General features: G+C 47.1%; 1 protein-coding gene across 3 annotated transcripts in view; it reads left to right on the top strand.

The window, feature by feature from the left end:
* AUTS2 (activator of transcription and developmental regulator AUTS2) overlaps window positions 1–22,197 on the top strand; it is a 1,119,238-nt gene that overhangs the window by 860,637 nt on the left and 236,404 nt on the right. The window lies entirely within an intron of this gene.

Genomic DNA, 22,197 nt, shown 5'->3' with positions numbered 1-22,197 from the left:
TGTGGGGTGTGAAAGGCCAGGAGAGGACAGGAAAGCATCTTGTCCCTCCCATCCAGTAAAGCTGGACCCTCCAAACCTGGGGACTGCTGGTTCTGGGTGAGCACCGACCCAAACCAAACCTCCTCTTAATCACCCACTTTGTTTAAGTAACTTGTTGTCCGGAACGCAACCTCGTAACCACCTTAAAGAAATCCGTTTAAATGGCGAATCACCCTCAAACTCAGTGTTGGCCTGCTCTGCTCACAGATTCTTTAGACTAACCTGAGAAACAGGGTAAATAAAGCTTTATCACTTTGTACATTGTGTCCTCGAGAATGCTGTATCTGCGGTGCGGATGTACGTGTGATTCTTTGGGGTTTGGTTTGGTTTTTTTTTTTTCTTCAACGTGACAGCAGCTGGCTTTTCTTATTGAGCTTTTCTGAACACGTAAGAAACCAGAAAACCGAAACATAAAAACCAACCCAAGATACCTGACTGGGGGAGGGGGTTCTGAAAATTGCGGGCATGTGCACACGTAGCTCGGATGAGCGTGTGTGTGTGCGCGTGTATGCACACATACCAAAGGTATTCCAAAAACTTAATTTTTTAAGTGTTGACTACTGTTTGTTCATACCCCAGTGGTGTTAACAAGCGGTAGATTGTTAGTGACAATCACACTCTCTCCAGCACTTACAGCAGAAGGCTTGATTTAATCGAAGAGCTGTCATTTATTATTCTGTTGTGCAATTCCAGGGGGGTAGCTAACTGATCAAGCTCGGGCTCCCTGGAGCAGAGGGCTTCTTTTTTTTTTTTTTTTGTTATGTCTAAATCCTCAATACAAATTGCAGTATTTCTGGACTCCCAGCGGGACCCATTAGAGCCTGTGGGGCATTAACGATCATTAATAGTGCTGTCAGAGAGAGAGAGAGAGAGGGGGTTGGGAGGGAAGGAAAGAAACGGAGGGAGACAGGAGGGGGAGGGGACAGGGGTGCCAAAGAGTAGCCAGAGTTGTGTCGCTTTTTCAGAAATGGAAAAGTAACACATCTGCTTTATTCGTCATGCCCGTTGTTTGATGTTTGTTAACTGGCATCTTTAATTACGGAGGTATCAGCCAGGTATTTACTTCTGTGTATTGAAATCCTTCAATTGCCTGAAATCCTTCTTCCCCTTCCACATCCTTTCCCCCACCTCCTCGATACCTTCCTCTCCCCCAAAGTCACTTTTGAATCACCAGCTCCAAAAAATGAAACTGGAGGGGACTGAGAAGAGGGGGGTGTGTGTGGGAAGGGGCGTGATTTGCTTCCACACCGCGCATGTGCACACGCACACACGCTCCAGCCATAATTTACGATCTTGCCTGTGCTGTCCCATTAACTGATTCCTTTTTAAGCGTTTAACTGTGTAGTAATCAGATAGAAATGTTTTAATCACCTATTAACTAGCTTACTTACCAGTGCTGTGGAGAAAGGGTTAGGTATGATGAGGATAACATGCTGTGTTTGCATTTCAAGACCCTGACTTGCTTAGGGTCTTGTTCAAAACTGAAGCCTCTTTTCTCAAGAAGCTTCCTTTTTCGGTACCCCATGTCCATACTGGGCTGCCTCCCCTTTGCCTTCTTTAGGGTTGTAGATTCCCCACCCCACCCCCACCCCCGCGATTCCGTTTTTCTTTCAAATCTCAGATTCTTGAAATCTCACCATCTCCATCGGGTATAGTCAAACCCAAACCACAGAAAGGAATTGTTCGGAACTAATAATGAAAAAGTGTGCACCACATCATTCATTCATTCATTCATTCATTCCAGCATCGCTGGCCTATGAAGTACCAAACACTGCACTTGACACAGCGAATTGTGGTGGAGAGAACAAAAGCCAAAGCATCGCTCCTGCCTCACGGAGCTGTGGTGCACAGAGCAGACTTGACTCAAGAATCCCACCGCATTCTGTGTAATCACAGCCACACCGCACGGGAGAGGGGTGGGGACCATGAGAAATTATAAGGCATTCTGACCCAGGGAGTAAGGCCGGGGAAGATTTTTCCACAGGAGCTATAGTTGACTGGTATAAAGGAAAACCGGATTAGCGATTCCTTTGTTCCAGATGCTTTGCCGTGGCAGGTGCTTTCCCATGATTTCATTTCGTTCATCGTTACAACCCCGGAGCATAGGGAGGGTTCTCCGGTCCACAGATAAGGAAACTAAAGTGTAGAACGGCACGAGCTCCCTGTCTGATCCCTGGTGTAAGCCCTTGGCAGGCTCGTGGCTAACTAACCCCTGGTGCTAAGAGCTTGACCCTCAGAAGGTAACTGCTGCAACTTCTCTTCTCCACCTCTTGGCAGCTTCGAGCTCAGATAAGCCAAGCTGACTCACTGAGCCGTTTAGCCCTCCCTGAGGCCTCGGAATGGGGGGGGGGGGTGGGGCGGGGCGCACTCACAGCCTCGGCAAAGGCCCAGCTTGCTGCTGGCTTCCTAAATTAGGCAAGACCGATTCAAAAGAAGTGACTAGGACCCTCAGTCCCCAGCCTCTAGTGTGGAAGAAATAACCACATTTCTTTGCTTTCTTAAGTCAGTTTCATTTCCTACTTACAACAGCACCCCTAAAGAGAACTTGAACTTAAGTAATTCCCGGTGCTACCTTTATCCTCAGAGCTGTGTCCAGGTGCAGTGACCTACCTGTTGCCGAGCCATTTCGAAGTTTGGAAGGTTAGGCTATATGGACCCCCTGCTCACTATCGGGACACCCCCCACCCCCCGCCTCTGTCCACATGAATACACTTTTGTTTGGTCTGGCCTGGAAAAGGCCCTAGGGTCTTGCTTCTCCTGTGGGCTATCCCAAAACAGGGCCTGGGTCGCAGATATTCTGAAAACAGCCCTTTCTCTGCCACCCCATCGCGAGCAAATCCTTCTTCACATCTTTGCAAAGCCCTTCCCCATATCTTAGGCACTGGAATTCTTTCCTCAAACTCGATCTTCCTCATTCAAATAGATTTTGATGGCCTTTAAACTCAGTGCCAGAATCATTAGCAACAGAAGAAGACTAGTTTGCCTTTCTTCTTGCACAGAGAAGGCTTTAGTAACCAAATATTCCTAAAAACTAGGGAAACATTTTCATTCCTTCACTCCAGGGACACAGCAATTCTCCACATGTGGTCCAGGCATTGAGAGGGGAGGGGTCCCTTTCAGGAGTTCTACAGTGCCAACACGATTTTCATTAGAGTAAGACACTCGTTTGGCTTTGCCAGCTACTCACATTCCCTCACAAACGCACAGTGGAGTTTTCCAGACGTGCGGTTGAGAAAGACTGAACGCACAGATAGCAGATAGGAGGATCCAGCTGTCTTCCGCCAGACCAGACATTTGAGAGATTTGCAAAAATGTAGAACAGTGTTCCTCCTCTCTCTAAGTTTTTGGTTCGGGAAATTCTAGTTATTTTTCTTAAAAATATTTTATTTGTTGGAGCACCCGGGTGGCTCAGTCGGTTGAGCGTCTCTTCGGCTCAGGTCATGATCTCGTGGTTCGTGAGTTCAAGCCCCATGTCAGGCTCTGTGCTGACAGCTCAGAGCCTGGAGCCTGCTTGGGATTCTGTGTCTCCCTCCCTCTCTGCCCCTCCCCTGCTCTGTTTCTCTCTCAAAAATAGGTGAACATTAAAAAAAAATTTTTTTTTAATATTTGTTAACAGGTAATTGATCTATTGTTATTTTTAAGTGAATTAATAAACACTTTATACTTTTCTCAGTTTTAATTTCTCATAAGATAACCATTGGTAGCGGTAATACACATAAATTATAGCATTTTGGAAGTCTTCCAAAAATTTTAAGAGTATAAAAAGGTCCTTCAGCCAAAACACTTGAGAACTGCTACAATAGAGGAAAGCAAGGGAAGAAAACCCAAATAGTCAAATTTCCTTATGAAACTGGCCTTGCCCCATCGACAGTTTCCAATCTGGGTGTGTCTTCCTGTGAGAGAAAGAGTTATTTGAATATTTTGGCCTGCCTCCCCCCACCCCAACTCCTTCAAATTTGGAGAGGCCATAAAAAATAGCCGCCTAAACCAGGTAATCACCCAGCCCAGTTTCCCCGGGACAGCCCAAGTTACGTATGCCTTTTGTCTTGGCATAATCAAGAGCTCCCCCTTTGACTCTGCAGTGTCCCCGTTTGGTTGATCAGTCATAGGTTGGCCTACCTGAACCCCCTTTAACTTCATGAGCTTCTGAGGGACAGACTAAGATACCAATCTTCCTGTAATTCAACCCTTTGGCTGGATCGGCAGGGCCGTGGCAGGCAGCACGTGCTTGTCTGGGACCACCCCCTTCCATTCGTGAAGGTGGGTGTCCATGTTTATCACCGTCGGGCACGTGCCATCGAGGCAGCGGTGCCCTGGCAGGCCACATGCTCAGAACTCACGGCAGCTAGCAGTTCAGATGACCCACGTGTCCATTTGATATTGGCGACACGGAGGCGTTTGCAGGGCTTTTTCTGGACATCGCTAAGCCTGCTGGCTCTAAGATTTCAAATGCTCTTTTGAGCTACTTGACGCAGAGGTGAAGCCAGACCATTTGGAGGGAAGTGTGAAATTCTCTGGAGTTCTTCAACTCACTTGTGACTCTATAAAAATTATCCCAGGGTCAGAAGCAAGGGGGCAGGTGACGGCGATGCTCCAAGTGCAGAGCGGGGGGCTGCGGCAGTGCCCAGTAGGAGAATGTCCGTCGTTTTTCATAGTTGGCTTTTCGTAGCTTACATGATTTGGGGTGTACTTTAGCCCTCCAGAAAGACTAGGATCCTTGTTAACAGGAAACTTCTCTCTCTCAGTTTCTGGGCCCAGGAGCGCGGAAATTGGAATTCTTTTTAATTGACCATATGGTTAGTTTTGTAGCTTTGTGAAGCCATAAATCCTTGGTGGAGGTGTAACCCAGCAGAAATGTCACCAGAGGAAATCATTTCGTTTGGCTTTTTCTCTTGTTTCCTTCCCAAACTCCTTTCTTTTTTGTTTTGTTTTGTTTTTTTTTTAACCCATGCAGCTTTTGCTGCATACACATGGGTGAGTGAAGTTGGGGGGGGTGGGGGGCGGCAGGTCTTGGACAAGTGAGCGTGGCACGGATCGATCAGGCGAATCCAACAGTTCCAGCCACATTCTGAGAGCTCGAAATTTGGCTTTTGCTGGTGCCAGCAATTACAAAAGAGGCCTACTCAGCTTTAAGCACTCAAGTGTTGATGGACAAAGTGCTAGTTTAACAGATCTGTGTAATGGGGAACAGGTGAATAAATACAGGATTAGTGAGCCCTTCACAGTAACAGCCTTATTATCACATGTTATGTGGGGTTTCTGCCTCCATTTGACAACTTGGGTTGTGTAAAAATTTTTAAGTAACACAACGTGGAGGAGACCCTTCATAACAAGGCACTGAAACAATTAATCAAGATTTGTAAAATCTCTGGGCGCTAGTGGTCCATCTACCAAAGTGGCTATTTCTGATCAGATCCACGGCCTGCTAAATGAATAAATGGAGAGCACGGCCCGGAAGCCATGGGCTCCATAAGAGGCACGGTTGTTTTCCATAACTGAAGACATCAAAAGCCTGTGTGCAATCAAAGAGCGTTCCATTATGCAAGTGAGGGTGTAGCCAGGGGAGAATTTTGAGTCTGTCCAGCCTGGAAGGCATGTTATTTAGCCCTCTGCCCCCAACATGGTACCCACAGCCACAGCAGACCACACTGATGAAGCTACTCCACTTTCCAATGCTTGCTGTAAGCCATGTCTTGCTTTGGGTGGGTGGGTGGGGGGGGGGGTTTAGTCCTGACCTAGCCCCTTTATGAAAAGAAAACACTAGGGGCGCCTGGGTGGCTCAGTCAGTTGAGTGTCTGACTTCAGCTCAGGTCATGATTTCACGGTCTGTGAGTTTGAGCCCCGCGTTGGGCTCTGTGCTGACAGCTCGGAGCCTGGAGCCTGCTTCGGATTCTGTGTCTCCCTCTCTCTGTGCCCCTCCCCTGCTCATGCTCTCTCTGTCTCTGTCAAAAATAAATAAACATTAAAAAATTTTTTTTTAATAAAATGCTATCCCCATAGAGGTCACCTACTCTTCTCTTGAATGGCCCTATAATTTAGTGAGTTAAACACTGGATAGATTTATTTTACCACTTTTAAATTGTACTTGAATCATGTCCTCCATCCATATCCTTTTTGAAAGTTGCTTCCTTAGTTACATGTTCTGTTTTTGGATGTCTGTCTATTTTTGGTAGAGCTCCCAATTCACTTTAACTGCTGTATATTATTTCATTATATGGATAAACCATACTTTATTCATCCTCCTGTTGGTGGGTATTTAGATTGTCTTCCATTTCCACTATCATGAAGAATTCCACCATAAACCAAGTTTCCTTTAGACCAAGGATCCGGTAGGTGCCTTTCACCTTGACTGCTTATTGTTAGTTGCTCTGTATAGTGGTTGAATCCGTTTCCACATCCTGAAGGCACGTGAGAGTCCCCTTCTGCTACATCTTGCCCAACACTTGCTATCAATAGACATTTTAATACTTGCCTATCCGATAGATATAAAATATGTTCTCACCGTTCTTATAATTCAGATTTTCCCAGTCACTAGTGAAATTGAGCATCTTTTTGCATGTTTATAGCCCATTCACCATATTGATGTATTTTGCCTATTTTTTTTTTATTAGGTTGCTACTCTTTGGTTATATTGACCTGCAGAGTTCCCTATATACTCTGGGTGCTAATGCTTTTCAGTTATGTGCTTTGTAACCATTCCCTGTTTCCTTCCTTCCTTCCTTTTGTAAAGTCGCAGAAGAGGTAACCAAATAGACATTGGGGGCTATAGAATAGAGAGGCTTGCAGACGATGTTCAGGCATTCAGAGTCTCTCCCGTAGGCAGTGGGAAGCCATTGAAGGTTATTAAAATTAATAACATGCTCCGATTGCTTTAGAAAGATAAGTGTAGCAGCGGAACAGAGGGTGGATTGAGGAGAGGAGAGAAGAAAGAGGCTTTTTTCGCCAGAATCCAGGGAGGAATAATACGGTCCTGAACCGAGACCATGGCAGTGACTCCTATGAGCACATCCAAGGATTTCCGGGGATCGTGTGGGAATGGGATGGGAGGGCAGTGGTGAAAATTCAGTGGACCACTTGAGTCTGCCACCTCCTATCGATTCACAAAGTTGCTTTTCCAACTTGCCCTAATGAGGGAGGTTCCCACCGTCCCTTAGCCACCCGCGTCTACTCACCAGGTTAGAAGCTGTCAGATCCTTGATGCCCAGTTAGATCTCCCTTGTCCCAGGAGGATGCTCTGCCAAGCACTGACAGATCTTAATTCCCCCTGTGGCCCCTCTCTTGTTCCCTTCGTGCCACCTTGTCTGCCTCTCTCTGTCTCTCTCCCTCTCTCTTGCTCTCGCGCTCTCTCTCTTTTTTTTTAAATTTTATTTCCCATTTTAAATCTTGCACAGTATAATACAATAAGCATTAAATCATGCAAATTGGTCTAGGTTACATTTTGAAAAATGTTAAGAGGAAACTGTTAAGAGACCAGTTTCTGACAGGCAATGCATTTTAAAGTTGAGGGATTTGAAATATTTCAGCAGTGGACCTAAAACAGCATTATAAATTAGTTCAACTTATCAGCCCTAAACAGAATTATTCATCTTCCAAAAGGGTATTTCATGGCCGCTGGGCCCAAACGATCGTTCACCTTCATTTTTGCCCTGCTCTACGGCTAGGTCTCACTTTACTGAATTCTCCTGATTCATTACTGTGTGTTACTTTATGAATTTTTTATCAGGATTTTAATAGCTCTTTCAGATGATTGAATGTAACTGATTCTTGTAGCAGAACACTGATTGAACAGAAAGACAGTAATGTATGTCGTAGGGGTTAGCTTCCAGCCAAGCAACAGAGTTTCTACCTAGAAGATGTGCTTTTTTTTTCCCCCCTCGGTAAGAGTCCCTGCAGATACAAGGAGGCCCCCCCCCCCACCGCTCCCACACACCTGCACCTTGCTCCTCCAGCAGGATTTGGGGAGGAACCTGCCATTTTCAGGCAAGGTACTACAAGCCAAGAGAAGGGGGAAGATCAGTGCAGGCCTGAAACATTCTCTCATTGCCCATCAGAAGGGTGAAATTATCACTATCGCAAAGGTTCTTAGGATGGGAGAAAAACATTAGACTTGCCCAGACCGGGGCGGGGGGGGGGGGGGGCGGGGGGAGGAGGAGAGTCTGTGGGAAGAGCGTGGAATCTGAGCTGAGTGTGATTGGCGGCTGCCATTTATTTGCTGTGTGACCTTGGAGACGATACCCCATTGTCTGGAGTTTTTTCACTTCCCTGTAGATCAGAATAACCAACCTTTCCCAGATGCCGGTGAAGATTAAATGAAAAAATTGTATTCGGAGGCCCCAAGCATATAGCAGGCCCTCGGGAAATGTTTGTTGCATATGAATAATGTACATGAAAGCACTTTTAAACTTTTAAAGCACTATACAAATATAAGTTATTAATATAGGCCAGCATTGATGTTTGAACAGCAAGGAAAGGCTTCCGTGTATAGTACTGTATGCTAAGGTGAACCATATGAAATTGCCGTATCTATGGATCGAAAACAGCCAAATACCAGCAAATTCATAGGGTTCCAGCCAATCCTTTGTTATATTGTTGGAGCATATGTTACTTGTGAGATTAAAATGTAAAAATTGTACAGGCACCTGGGTGGCTCGGTCGGTTAAGTGTCCAACTTCAGCTCTGGTCATGATCTCATGACTCGCGGGTTCAAGCCGCGTATTGGGCTCTGTGTTGACAGCTTAGAACCTGGAACCTGCTTCAGATTCTGTCTCAGTCTCTCTCTGCCCCTTCCTCCCCCCGCCTCCTCGCGTGCACTCTTTCAAATATAAATTAACGTTTTTTAAAAATGTAAAAATTGTGAAGGATTTGTGTTTGGGGGGGTAAATTATGTAGCTAAAGACACCTTACATATAATTAAGTGCAATTTATCTGTCGGTGAGAAAACTGAGGTCCAGACCACTCTGGTGGTAAGTGGATATAAGAACGAACCGGGTTCTCATTCCTAGATCCTTGGGACTTGGGCATTACACCATACAGCCTTACTGAGTATGGGATTTTTTTTTTTAACTCAGCAAATATGCAACAGAGCTCAAAAGAGAAACCACATCCTCTCAAGCCTTAAGTAGGATGCTTCTTCCATATATGCTGAGCCTATAAAGCACCCAACACCAGGTGAGTCCCCCAGAGGGCTCCCTAGGCAACTGTCCGGCTTAGAATGGCAACTAGGGACAAGTCAAAATGAGTTTTAGACATTGATCCAGTGGGTTTAGTGGTATCAGATGAGTTGACCCATGCCTGAATCTTAGCTCATGAAGCCTATTTGATGCTTGGTGTCTCTTCTTCCTCGGAGAGAATCCCCGTTGAGACTGACAGGAGTTAGTAGAGAATCTATGGGAGAACCGGCTGGAGTACCGTGTGCCTGGGCTTCTTACATATGGTCTGTGTCCAGTTAACTTAATGACATAAATTGCTCGCTTTCTCAAGCTCTAAAAGTCATAGATCAATCCGGAAAAACGTGTAAATGGAAGAAAAGGCATGCAGGAAATGAAGGGATGTTAAATGTCTTATTCGGTAAATGAACATCCAGCCTTTTGGGAAGATACTTTCTCCATGAAATGCTGGTAAAATACTTGAATCACCAATACCTTTATTTGCTTCCTTGTCCATGTCAACATCTTAATGTGAAATGTAGTAACAATGAACACTTAGAAACAGCCTGGAAAGGCCTACGCCTAACTTATTTCAATGTCCTTTTTTTACGTTTAAAGCCATCTCCAAACGTACTTTTGAAGTTATTTTTTATAACGTGTTTCAATCCGATTATAGGATTGAAATACAGCATTTGGGGGCAAGAAGGGTCTAGAAGAGAATTGATGAAAGTTGAGTAAAGATTAGGTTTGCGTTGTCAATTTTCATAATTCTGCTAAATTATGTGGCCAGAAAGAGCACTATGGAAAAGGTAGTGTATACTCCTGCCCATACGTATGGTTGCTATTTAGGAACTTGACCCGTTAGAAAACAACAATAACAACAACAACAACAACAACAACAACACTAAAAGCCTTTCCGGACCCTGTTTGCTTTCTCTCTGACGTCTACTTCATATCTTTTTCCTGGCTGAAAATAGTTGGGGACCTCAGGTGTCAAATAAAAATGGTGACATGAACTAGGTCATGGGAACCTTTGAGACTCAAAGCACATGCACGTGGCAAGATGAAGGACAGACTAATAGTTCAAGGAAAGTGTCGGGTTTGTTGGGTTCCACAACTCGTGAAAGGACAGGACTGACGTCTCTTTTAAGCAGATTCTCACCTTGGAAAGAGCTCCTATGAGATTCAGATTTGGTGCCTCGTCCTTTGAAAATGTATAGGCAAGAACTAACAGTGAGTAGCTGCCACGTCATTTCTTCCCAGACCAGCTGTGGTGTGGAAAACCAATCATTTGATCGCAGAATGAATAGACGTTGTGTCTGAATGCCCCTAAAACCCAATTAGAATTTAGTAGACAACATAAACAGAGTGTTGGCCATGGCAAACTAACTTTGAGAGAAGTCCCGGGGCTCAGGAGTGGGCGTACAAGCTCAAAAAGAACAAGACCCCTTATGAATAGCTTCACATCTCAACGCTGCGTATCCTACAACTCATCACTTAGAGAAACAGTACAGCTCGTGTGACTGTTTTGTCAAAAGAGGAAAGCTGAGACTTGGCAAGGTTGTGACTTGCACAGGGACACAAAACGTTAGTGACGTTGGCAGGGCTCTACTTCCTGTGACCAACGTCAGCCCGAGCAGATGTTCTCATCGGCTGCCCTTGAAGAAGGTCAAAGATAGAAGGGAGTAGGGAATCTGAATCGCCAAGAAGAGGCTTTGGGTGAGTGTACTATTTTTAAGACTTTATTGAGATAGAGTTTACAGATCATAAAGTTGACCCATTTTAAGTGCACAGTTCAATTCGTTCTTTGTACATTATGGATACAAATCCTTTATAAGATATTCTCTCCCAGTGTACAATTTGTCTTTTATTTGCTTCATGGTGTCTTTGAAACACAAAAGTTACCAAATTTGATGACGCGCAGTTGATCATTTTCTTTCTTTTATGGTGTATACTTTTGATGTCGTGTCTGAGCCATCTTTGCTTCATTCCAGGTAATATCTTGAAAACATAAGTACTATTGGGGCGCCTGGGTGGCGCAGTCGGTTAAGCGTCCGACTTCAGCCAGGTCACGATCTCGCGGTCCGTGAGTTCGAGCCCCGCGTCGGGCTCTGGGCTGATGGCTCAGAGCCTGGAGCCTGTTTCCGATTCTGTGTCTCCCTCTCTCTCTGCCCCTCCCCCGTTCATGCTCTGTCTCTCTCTGTCCCAAAAATAAATAAATGCTGAAAAAAAAATTTAAAAAAAAAAAAGAAAACATAAGTACTATCAAATCTCTTTCTCTTTCTCACACACACACACGCATATACACACGTGCGCACACGCATACCCACACATGGGCACTTAAAGTCCATCAGTGACTACTTGTTTCATTTGGAATAAAATTCAAGCCTGTCAGTGGCCTAAAAGGCCTTATGTGATGACACCCTGCCCCCATTTCCCTAGGTCACCATGCTCCAGCCTCTCTGGCCTCCCTTGTATTGCTCAAATATGCGAGTATGAGCCTGTCCTGGGCCCTGGCTCTCGCTGTTTCCTCTGGCGGGAGGGCTCTTCCCTAGGCTCTTCTAGGCTCTGGCAGCCTAGAGCTGCCTCCTTCCTTTCATTCAGCTCCCTGTGTAGGTTTCTCGGCCATAACGATAGCTTCTGAGATCATTCAGTCAGCAGGTATTGACTCTGCTAAGGGATCCCCCTTCCAGCCCACGATGCCTTCCCTTTTTTATTTCTTTCACAGTACCTACCACTTTCTGGGATTATTTCGAGTTTTTCAAAATGTGTGTGTGAGCCCCACAAGGGCAGAGAGCTTGTCCGTCTCCCCACTGCTCTTTTCCTGGCACCGGGGTAGTACCCGGTACAGGGTCGGGGCCCCATCAGCATTCGGAGCCTGCTGCATGGATGTTAAACTGAGAAGGACTTCATAGCTCAGATTTACTATTTAAACACACCAGGGACACCAACAATCCCCTTTCCCAGCGAACGCTGCTCTTTGAACCTGTTTCACTGTGATCATTCCTGTGCTTCCTCTACCCTTAGAGAGACCATCCTTTGGTGCTACCTTTCACTTTTTATGCGGGTGGCTTTGCATTTGGTTTCGTCTTCCAGGGCGGTTTCTTCTCCCCAGTCTGTTAGGAAGCTCTGAAGGACAGAATCCATGTGGTCCGCTAGCTCTTCTGTCTTTCCAAGCCTAGAAGGTGCTGGGTATTTGGTCAGTGAATGGATGAATGAACAGATGTCCCTAACCTTCACCCTTGGTTCTCGAACTAATGGAGATCCATGGCAGAGGACGGTAATGTGTGGCTCCCTAAGAGGAAAAAAAAAATGTAAGGCAGGGGTTATCGTAGCTTGCCGTGTGATGTAAATATGTCACGTCCTTGTGACTGTCTCCTCGTGGTGGTGGTGGTGGGCACTCGGGGCGCCACACGAGGCCAAACATGCCTGCAGGTCAGATCAGAGTTTCCCAAGGGGGCCAAGTCATTTGCAGCTTGGGGGGTGCCTGCAGGGCTCTAGGAAATCTCTCAAAAGCAAGCTCTTACCAGTGTTGTGAAGAGGTGGATGGTTCTTTGTTCGGTTTTTTAGCTTCTGTCAAGATAGATTATCAGGACTCTTGATTTGGTCCTACCTACAAAATACACTTTCACCTTTACCTAATACTCGATCACTTTTCAAATGGGCTTTGATTGGGACATGAAGAGTACAGTTGTCGGCACCAACAGGCAGACTTTTATGCAATGCTTTACCGTGATACAAGGGGAGTTGGGGAAATCAAAGTTCCAACCTTAGATCTGTGGCATTTGTTATTTGGGCTTTGTCATCCTCCCTTGAAATGGCCCATTGCAGTTAGAGTGGGGATATCTTGCTGCAACTTGGAGTCCGATAGGATTCTGGGTACGGTTCTGTTTCTACTAGGTACGTAACAGACCAATTGCCTACCTTCTCAGAGCCTCAGTTTCCTCTCCTGTAAGATTAGGCTAATAGTACCTAGCTTATGGGTTCTGTAAAACAACATGTGACACACTCCTATTACAGTGCTTAGATACATAGAAACACAAAATAAGTGACAGCTTTGTTATAAGTATTATCATGATTATTAGCATTATCGTTTCCACGCCTACGACCAGCACTACCAAGGATAGGATTGTCACTCAAGTAGGGACAACTCCGTAGGCACGGGATTTAAATGAACAGATATCCAGTGCATTCTTGACTTATTTATAGCATTACCTGGCTCCATAAGAGTTCTGTGACAGATCAGTGTAGAAATACATCAAAATTAGAAAGAGAAAACAGTGACCAAGAAAAGAAGAGCACGAACACAGAAAACCTAAGGTTCAGTATAATTGCCACGACTGAGCTTTAGATTTGACGCTGAGATTCCTGGCAGCCCAGGTCAAATTCACTATGAAATTACTTAGAAAAGGAGACCATCGTTTCTCCAAGAATCAGAGCTTCCTCTAAAGCTACTTTCCTAGATAACTTCCTCACGTGGGACTTTATGTGGTGAACGGGCTTTCCAACAACGTTTTCCTCAAATGCAATAACCGATATCCTATGACTACTTCTTGTAAGTAACTTTCTTGATAAGACCAAACGACGCGACATTAAAATACAATTCAGTGACAGCAGTTCTGCATGGGGCTAAAGTAATATGGCCCTAGTGTGTAGCTGCAAGGTGGTCAGATTTGATCCATGGATAGAATTTAGAATGTTTTGAAGAATGGATGAACTGCTTGTCCTTCAAATAATCTTTTGTAAATATTGCTTTTCTCAGCTGGGCTTTTGATAGGAGTTGAATAACAGACTGTTTGAGATTGTATTCTCTGACAAGAGCCTGGTGTGTTTGTATTCTCTGCTGCTGGTCTAGGGCAGAGCCTTATGCCTTAGAAATCAGAAGTGCAGGTGGTAAAGTTGACATCTTATTGTGAAAATTGGACCCCCGCCTGCACGGAAGGCCATTCCAGCTCTCTCTAGGTGGGGCTGTGGGAGTACTTGTGAGCAAACCCAGACTTCCTCCTCAGGAATCCATTTGGGGGTCTACTCTGACACTCAGATAAGTTCTCCAGTAAGTCCTGTTGTTCAATGGGTCCAAACTGTTGTGCGGCTCCCTCTGGTGAGGGGTGGACCCAGGAGAGAAGGTGGGAGGCGGGAGGACAGGTTATAGCTGGAGCTAGAAAGTACAGTCTACCCTGCCTCTTTAGCGTCCTTTGAGAGATATCTATGGGTCAACAAAGTGTCTACACTGGAAATATTACTTGTATGGTTCCAGGCAAAAGGTGATGATGAGTCCTTGCTCTCGCAGGTGGCCCCTCGGATGTTTCCAACCTAGGTTCCTAGATGCCAGCAACAGATACCCTGTAATTCCTTCACAGGATTCTGAGCAACATGGTTTCTTGGGAGAGCTGGCAAATCGACTAGCTCCAAAATCTTCCCTTAAAAAATTAAGTGTGTTATTCTGCCCAGTGAAGGCATGTGTACAAGCCAGTTACACTTGGAGGCAAGTCTGCTATTTTAGTTTGCCGTAGTTACTACAGAGCCATTCTCTCTAGCCACAGATGCCAAGACCATTTATCTATTGACACGAGTTTATGTCAGGGTCTGTAAGGGAGAACGGTGATGGGTGGAGAGAGAATAATAAAGCAGAAAGGAACCAGGGTGATGATCCAGTACCGTCTTCACATTTTCCAGGGGTCTGGGGAAGCCGCGACTCTCCCACTTACAAAGTCCATTCCCCTGGGAGAACGCTATCTCTACCATGCGGTAGGTCAGGGTGTGTGTATGAGAGAGATCAGAATAAAAACTGAAAGCGAATGTTGCACCTTCTGGCCTTCAGGGGCCTCGTCAGCACCGGTAAATGTTGAGCCCATGCTGATGTTAACTTGTCGAAGAGTTCTGAGACGCATTAAGCTCCCTGCCAAAAAGAAATGGCTTTAACCTAAAGGCCGTCTCTTCCTCACAAATGAGAAAAGGTTGACCAGGACTCCCAGAAGAGCCAAGAAGCATCAGGGAAGTACTTTCTGAGTTTGTTGTATGAAAGCTAAGCCGGTTTCTTGACTTTCCAGACAGCTTTGAGTTGCCTTGGCCACTACTCCAGTTCATTAAATGTTAATGAGTTATCAATATAGGAAGAGTAATCCCCCAAAGTCCCTTTAACGTGTTTTATTCTTCCTCTCAAATAAATGATTAACATCAGTAGGAATTGCTCAATATATGTTGTCTACAAGACTCCTTGCCCCTTGAGGCTTTCTCCTGTAGTTTAGAGCCCAGTGTGGACGCCTCAGTAAGGTCTTAAATAGAGAAAGTGGTAAAAGTTTGTATCCGCTGGTCAGTGAAATGGAGGTAGGGAAGGATCTAATGAGTGACCTGGCCTGAGGGCAGTGGCATTGCCATAAATTACACCTCTCATCTCCCTTCCGTTGGTCCTGCTTAGAGAATCTTAGGGGCTGAGAGATGGAAAGGGCGCTGATGCTGTTTTTTTCCCCAGCTTCCGATTCTTCAAGGAGTTCCTTCTGTAGCTTCCCTGGCAGAGTTGTGTAGCGCCTGCCTTCACCCCTGGGGAAGGGGCCTTGCCTCCCTCCTGAGACACCTCGTTCTGAGGGTTTTCCTCCTCTCCCGTCCCTTCTCATACTTAACCATTCCTTCTCCTCAGGACGCTTAGCACAGTGGTGATCTTTAGGTATTAGGCCGCCTCCCCTAAACGACTGTAAGGCCCAGCAGGTCAGGGGCGCATCCTCTTTGGCGCACCATGTAACGTAGCGTGCAGCCCGTCGAGGGTGAAGGAAGGAAGGAGTGAACCGAATGAACCAATGCGTGCATGCCCTCAGAAATTTCAGAAGAGAACTAGGAAGGAATTATGTAACGTGAAAATGGTAATGGAGTATTTTTTCTCCCAGATACCAGCCGATCTGCTCAAGATGACTTGGGAGTGGAGGCGGAGGAAGGGGTTGGGGAGAAACGCTAGCAAACGTGTTTAAAAAAAAAAAAGGCACTGCAAAACTGGTTACCATGAGAGATCAGAGAGATTACGGGTTTGGAACAGAAAGAAAAACCACAGTGTAAGTGAAGCCTAGTGATACCCAAGATTAACAAAAAAAAATTTTTTTTGAGGGGGACGAAGCAACTTTCAGAGCATGGGAAAACCGAACTGCTTGTGATTTTTTTTTCAACATAGCATGATAAATATGACCTCGGAGACGTTGCTGAGATTTGGTGAGACTAAAACAAATTGGAAAAGGGATCAAGAAGTCTTCCCGGTGGAGGAGAGAGGCCCGCTTTGTGGGGAAGGTGAACACTTGAGTAGAAATCCACAGAGCAGAGTAGCGGCCTGAAGGAGAAGTTGCGAGTGAGGGAGTGAGGACAGCCGTCCCCGCTTAGCCACAGGGCGGTACGTTCCAGACCCCCAGCAGGTGCCTGCACCCGTGGATAGTGCCAACCCTATACAGGCTACGTTTTTCCCTACACATCCATACCCATGATAATGTTTAATTTGTTAAGTTGCCGCAGCAAGGGATTAACAATGAACTAGAGTAATTTTAACAATATGCCATAAAAAAGTTAGTGAATGTGGACTGTCTCTCAAAATATCTTATGGTACTGCACTCACCCTTCTTCTTGTGATGATGTGAGATGATAAAAGGCCTGTGTGACCAAGTGAACGATGTAGGTGTCGTGATGTAGCATTCGGCTACTATTGTTTGTTTGTTTATTTGTTTGTTAGTTTGGGGAGAGAGAGAAAGAGCGTGAGCCTGACGCAGAGCTTGATCTCATGACCGTGAGATCATGGCCTGAGTGTAAATCAAGAGTCAAGTCGCTTCACGGCCTGAGCCACCCAGGCGCCCCGCGTTCGGCTACTGTTGGCTCTGGCGACAGGTCAGGAGGAGCGTCTGCTTGGGGACCGCTGTCGACCACGGGTAACTGAAGCCCTGGAAAGCGAAACCGCGGACAAGAGAGGGAACTACCACACTTCAAGCCTCAGGCCAACCACAGAGGGAGCACGGAGCGTCTGGACAGGTGGCCCCAGCCATCACTCGCGGCGCCTCTCCTGGGGGGAGGGTGGGGAGAGGAGGATTGGCTCCTGCCCACGGCCCCCACGCACCACAGTGGCAACGTAGGAGGCGTCTCCCGTCACTCCCCACCCTGAGAGCCGCTCCTCTGAATCTGGTCTCAGAAGTCACACTCTTGCTTTCTCTCATCTCCCGCATCTGATGAGTCACCCGGTTTTGCCACGTCTGTCCTTAGAATGCCTGTTGACATACCTTCCTTTCCACTCACATCGCTCAGACTCCAGCTTTTCTCCTGGGGATCCCCTCACCGCCTTACACAGCCAGCTCACGCGAAGGGGCCGCCCTTGCACACCAGATGTGTGCCCACTGCCGCCTAACACACTCCGCGCTCACCACCCCTCGTTCCGTCCCCTGGGGTGCCTGTCCGTCCAGACCCCCCTTCCTGCCAGATTCTATAAACATCCGGATCCTGCTACCATCCCATCCCGCGTAAAAAGCTCTTTCCCTCTCCCCCCTCTGCTCCCTGGCCTAGAGTCCCGTTCCCTTCTGTCCTTATGGCGCTTCTGCTCTCTGTGGGTTTGAAGTTCCTGCTTCCCCGCCCCACGCCCCACATCCTCACCAGCCACTGCGTGGTCTCACCCATCCCTCTACCCGGTAGCCTCAGACCCCAGCTCTGCGTTTTACTTACAAGCAGCACGCGGTAAATGTTTGTTGGCGCCGATGGGATGTTTCTTCCCAAGAGAGAGATCCCAAATGCTTCTTGCCCTTTTGATTTATCGTGCTTTTCAGAATATTTGCACATCACTCCTGGAACTGGTACCAAGCAGGCTGAGCTGTCATTCCTGGGATTCGCTCTCTGTTCTCATGCGCCCGTCTCCATCTTTCTCGTCTCTTCTTCTCCAGAAATCCATTAAGATCAGCGTCTCCGGTGGCTCCGCAGGTTTCTTCACACTCGGAAATGCTGGGCACCTGGGCCAAGAAACATCAGCTCATTTAAACCAGTCACAGTGCCCTCCAGGCCGACTGGGCCGGGCCTCGTGTTTGAGGCTCCTGCTCAGTGATAGAACTTAAAATTCCAGTCCCTCCGGTAAAATTTGATTACATGTCCCTATCCAACATTGGAACCCCTCACTGCTATATTTGTGGTTACTAACGAACTCCCCACACGTCCCCCCAGTATTTCAAGGGCGTAGCCGCTTGGCCGTAATAACTGTTCATACTATTTTCCTCAACAATTTTAGGTAGAGATCAACATGATATTTATTTTATAAAATCCTGTAAACTCCTTCCCCTTGCGTTTTTGCTGCACATACGCCCACCAAGAAAAGAAACTATCCTTCACATCATAGCCGAAGTACAAATGAAATGAGATGAATTTCTCACTTTGCCATACTATATGCCGCTTCTCCCTTTGTGAAAAAGAGATACAAAAGAGGAAGAAGAAAACACTGGTCGACATAAATAGCACTAAATATAAACAGTAGAGATGGGCTTCTGAGCTTTAAACTGTGCGGGGAAGTTGTTATGGCAACCTGAAGTTGTCTTCGGTGGGGGGGATGTGTCAGTATTAATGAGATAAGATCGAACTTGTGGCTCCAATGGTAACTGTGTTCTCCAAGATTTTTCTTCCTTCCGAGACCAAGAAGCAAAGCTGTTGTTTTATCAGTGACATCTAGATTTAGCAGTGGGAGACAAATCGGGTGGGTAGCAAGGCCTGGCATTAGGTTTCCAGACTGAGCTTTATAATCCCCTGTTTGGAGGAATTAGATCACTCCTAACACGCCTGCTTCAGTTACTCTCGTTCTAAGCATGTAGTTTTCAACTTACGGGATGAGTACTGTAGACAGACCGTTGATTCCCTAAAGGGAGCCTGAAGTTCACGTAAATGTAAGGAATTTTGTGAGTGGAAGAGATTTTTCTACAAGGAAAGTGTGAGAAGAGATCCTTGACGCTGGAACTGTCCAGGGGGGTGACTCCCCCGAGCAGAGATCAGCTTCGGGTCGGGATCTCAAAACCCTGATGTCTGGAGGGAGGGAAAAAGTGCAAATCAACAGGAAATAGGAAGCCTGGTTCTAGCTGAGGGGAACGGGTTCCCAGGCATCCAGAGCAGATACCGCCACATGTGGGTTTCGACTCTTGAGTTTGGAGGAGGAAGAGGGAGGTGAGAGCATGAGCCTGCCCTTGTAGTAGAAAGAAATCAATAATAAAATGTGTTTTACAAACGGTAATCTGAGGCGAATTATTCTGTTTCCTAAAGCTAGAGATGTGCGTAGAACAAGGCCTCAATTTGAGGGCCAGGGGTTGGGAGTGTGGTGTGAATGAGGATCAGCAGTGTAAGTGGTCTTCTGGAACGTGCTGCCTAGAAAGGGACTGCTGAGCCCCAGGGCACAAAGAGAAAGAAGAGAAAAGCAAGGGTGAGCAAAACCAAGAATGGGCTAATGGTGCCCAGTGGAACTTCTCCCCAGATACCATTTAGCTGGTGAAGGAGGAATGTCACCCGCAGACCGTCGGATGGGAAAGTCGAGAAAATGCCAGCGCTGCAAAACAGAAGTGCTCTGCAGCCTATCCTCAGTGCCATCTTTACCTAGCAGGAATAAAGAGCCGAAATCAGCCAGAGCGGTGTAGATGCTAATTAAAAAAAAAAAAAAAAAAAATGTTTTTTAAGTCTTAATATTTCACAGCCCCTTTTACAAAGCCCCTTCGTGAGTAGTATTCCATTTGATTTGCACCGCCGTCCTGTGCACTGGGCAGAACCGAGGGTTCCCCCCATTTTACGAGGGGTAAAAGGGAGGAGCTTGCAGGGCCGGGCCGACCTGGCAGAGCCGTGTGGGTTCCAAGGGCTGAACCCGGAAGTTCAGCCCAGGCCGTTCAGACCCTCTCCTCTTTCTGTGTCAGGGCACCTCAAGAAGCCGAACAGACCCTCCCTGTGAAGAAGCGTCAACTCACAGAATTCACGTAAAATCCCTCGAAAGGGCTCCTCCTTTCATCGCAGGCTGCCCTTCTTGGGGCTGGCGTATCCACCAAATGTCACCGCTTCACTGCCCGCAGCCCTGCCAGCGGGAACACGCTGCCAGCCTGCCGAGTGCAGGACGCGCCCTGGCGAAATGGCAGAACGTGGAGAGGGGACAGTGGAGTTCTCCTGGGGCGGCGCGCCGGCGACCAGAGCTCCCGAGGGGCAGTGGGGAAACCGGGCTCTGTATCTTCCTCGGGAGCGGTATCCAGGCCCTCACTTGGTTTTGCTTTCCAAATAAATAAATATCAGAGAGGATAGCTGAGGTCAGTCTAGAAAATTAGAGTTTGCTTGGGGGAAAAAATATGTTCTGCAAAAGATAAACAGTGGCTTGCAGTTTCACTGTCGGAACATTTGTTACAAGGTCCTGGTATTGATCTTTTATCACCCAATTTCCACCGGGAGCCGTGATATATTACCACGCTGGGAAGCACTAATGCAAGTGTGTGAATCAGGGGAGACCCGAGACGGTATCTGCAGCGAGGCGGCATCCACTTGGGGGGGCGGGGGGGGAGGGGTGGCGCGAGCTGCAGAATTCCGAGGGGAGTTGTGCGTTGTGCTGTGTGCAAATGCATATCCGTGCCGGGGAGTGTTACGGGTTTATGAGGAGAGTGATTAAAATTGCATCAAAGAGGCTTGTGAAGCTTATGGTTCAAGTTAACTGTATGAAGTAAACAGCCTTTAACGGCCTCCTGGGAGTGTGACAGATAGTCTGTGGGTGTTACGGCAACATGGTACTGGTGAATGTTCTGGCCATCCCAAACTAATCACCATCTGTGAGCATGGGTCTCTGGGGAGCGTCTGGTGGTTGGACAATCATGGTAGTTAGCATTTTTAATCAGCTTCTGTGCAGCACAGATAGAAACCTTATGCTCAAGCCTTTATTTTTCCTCTCTGCGTGGAATTACTTACGACGACGATAGCAGAGCTGACAAGGATTGGGGATGTACTTCTGCAAGATGCATCTTGTGATTCCTTCCATCCCTTCTTCCCTGGCCCCCAGCCTGACCTGAAAATTAGCCAGAACACTTGCCTGTGGTCGCTGCTCTTACTGCTTCTGTTTGCCGCCGGCAGAAGGGACCCCGGGGGCGGAGGGGAGGGAGGCTGCTTCTGCGTTCAGTGGGACGTGCCGTCTCAGGTCAGTGCCTGGAGTCGGGTGCTCCTGTCTCGCCTCCTTTTGCCCTCTGATTGCTCTTTCCGTCCCCACCCTCCCGACTCCCGCTCTCACACACACACAGCCATCAGGCGCTGACTCCCTTCTTTCCTGTTATATTCCTATTATTTTTATTTCGGGGTGACGTTACCCGAGGGCTACAGCCGGACGCCAGACATGACAGAAGGTCAGTGGCAGCGCCCTCAGGAGTAGGCAGGCCTGCAGACAGCTGGGTTCTCCGACTGAGGCTTAGAGGAGAAGCTCGCTATCAGCTTAGCTTCTGTTACATAACAAACCGCCCCCAAACTTGGTGAGTTAAAAAACAACTATCGCGTATAGGTCACAGCTCTGTGGGTCAAGCGGGTGCTGGTGCTCGTCTGGGCCAGCTCGGGAGATTGCTGCCGGACTCTCTCCATTGTCCGTGCTCAGCTGGGCTGGCCGACCTAGGGGCCTTCCCTTGGCATCTGGCAGCCTCAGCTGAGACTCATTCCTGCTCCATCGGGTGGCTCACCTCGGCCTCGGTCCGCATGATCTCTCTCTCTGCTCCAGGGTTCTAAGGAGGACTTGAGTGTTCAACTTGGTAGCCCAGTTCTCTTCAAATTGAAAAGAATGGATCCACTCCTCCTTTTTTGGTTTCTTTTTCCTTTCACCCCCCAACCTTGAATGGGTTGTAATTCTCATTTTTGTGGCTGTGGGTGGGCATGGCAAGAAGACGAGAGGGTCAGTCACGGAGGAGAGCAGGAGCCTCTGATTCAGGGGAGGCCTGGATGGCGCATCGTCGTCAAAGAAAACGGTCCAGGCGCTGGAGCAGCCTCTTTTCTAACAGGGGTCCTTCCCCCCTTGGTCTGAACTCTGTCT

This window comes from Lynx canadensis, chromosome E3, assembly GCF_007474595.2.
Source record: "Lynx canadensis isolate LIC74 chromosome E3, mLynCan4.pri.v2, whole genome shotgun sequence".
NCBI lineage: Eukaryota > Metazoa > Chordata > Mammalia > Carnivora > Felidae > Lynx > Lynx canadensis.
Note: the sequence above shows the minus strand (reverse complement) of the source record. Positions and strands in the feature narration are given on the sequence as shown.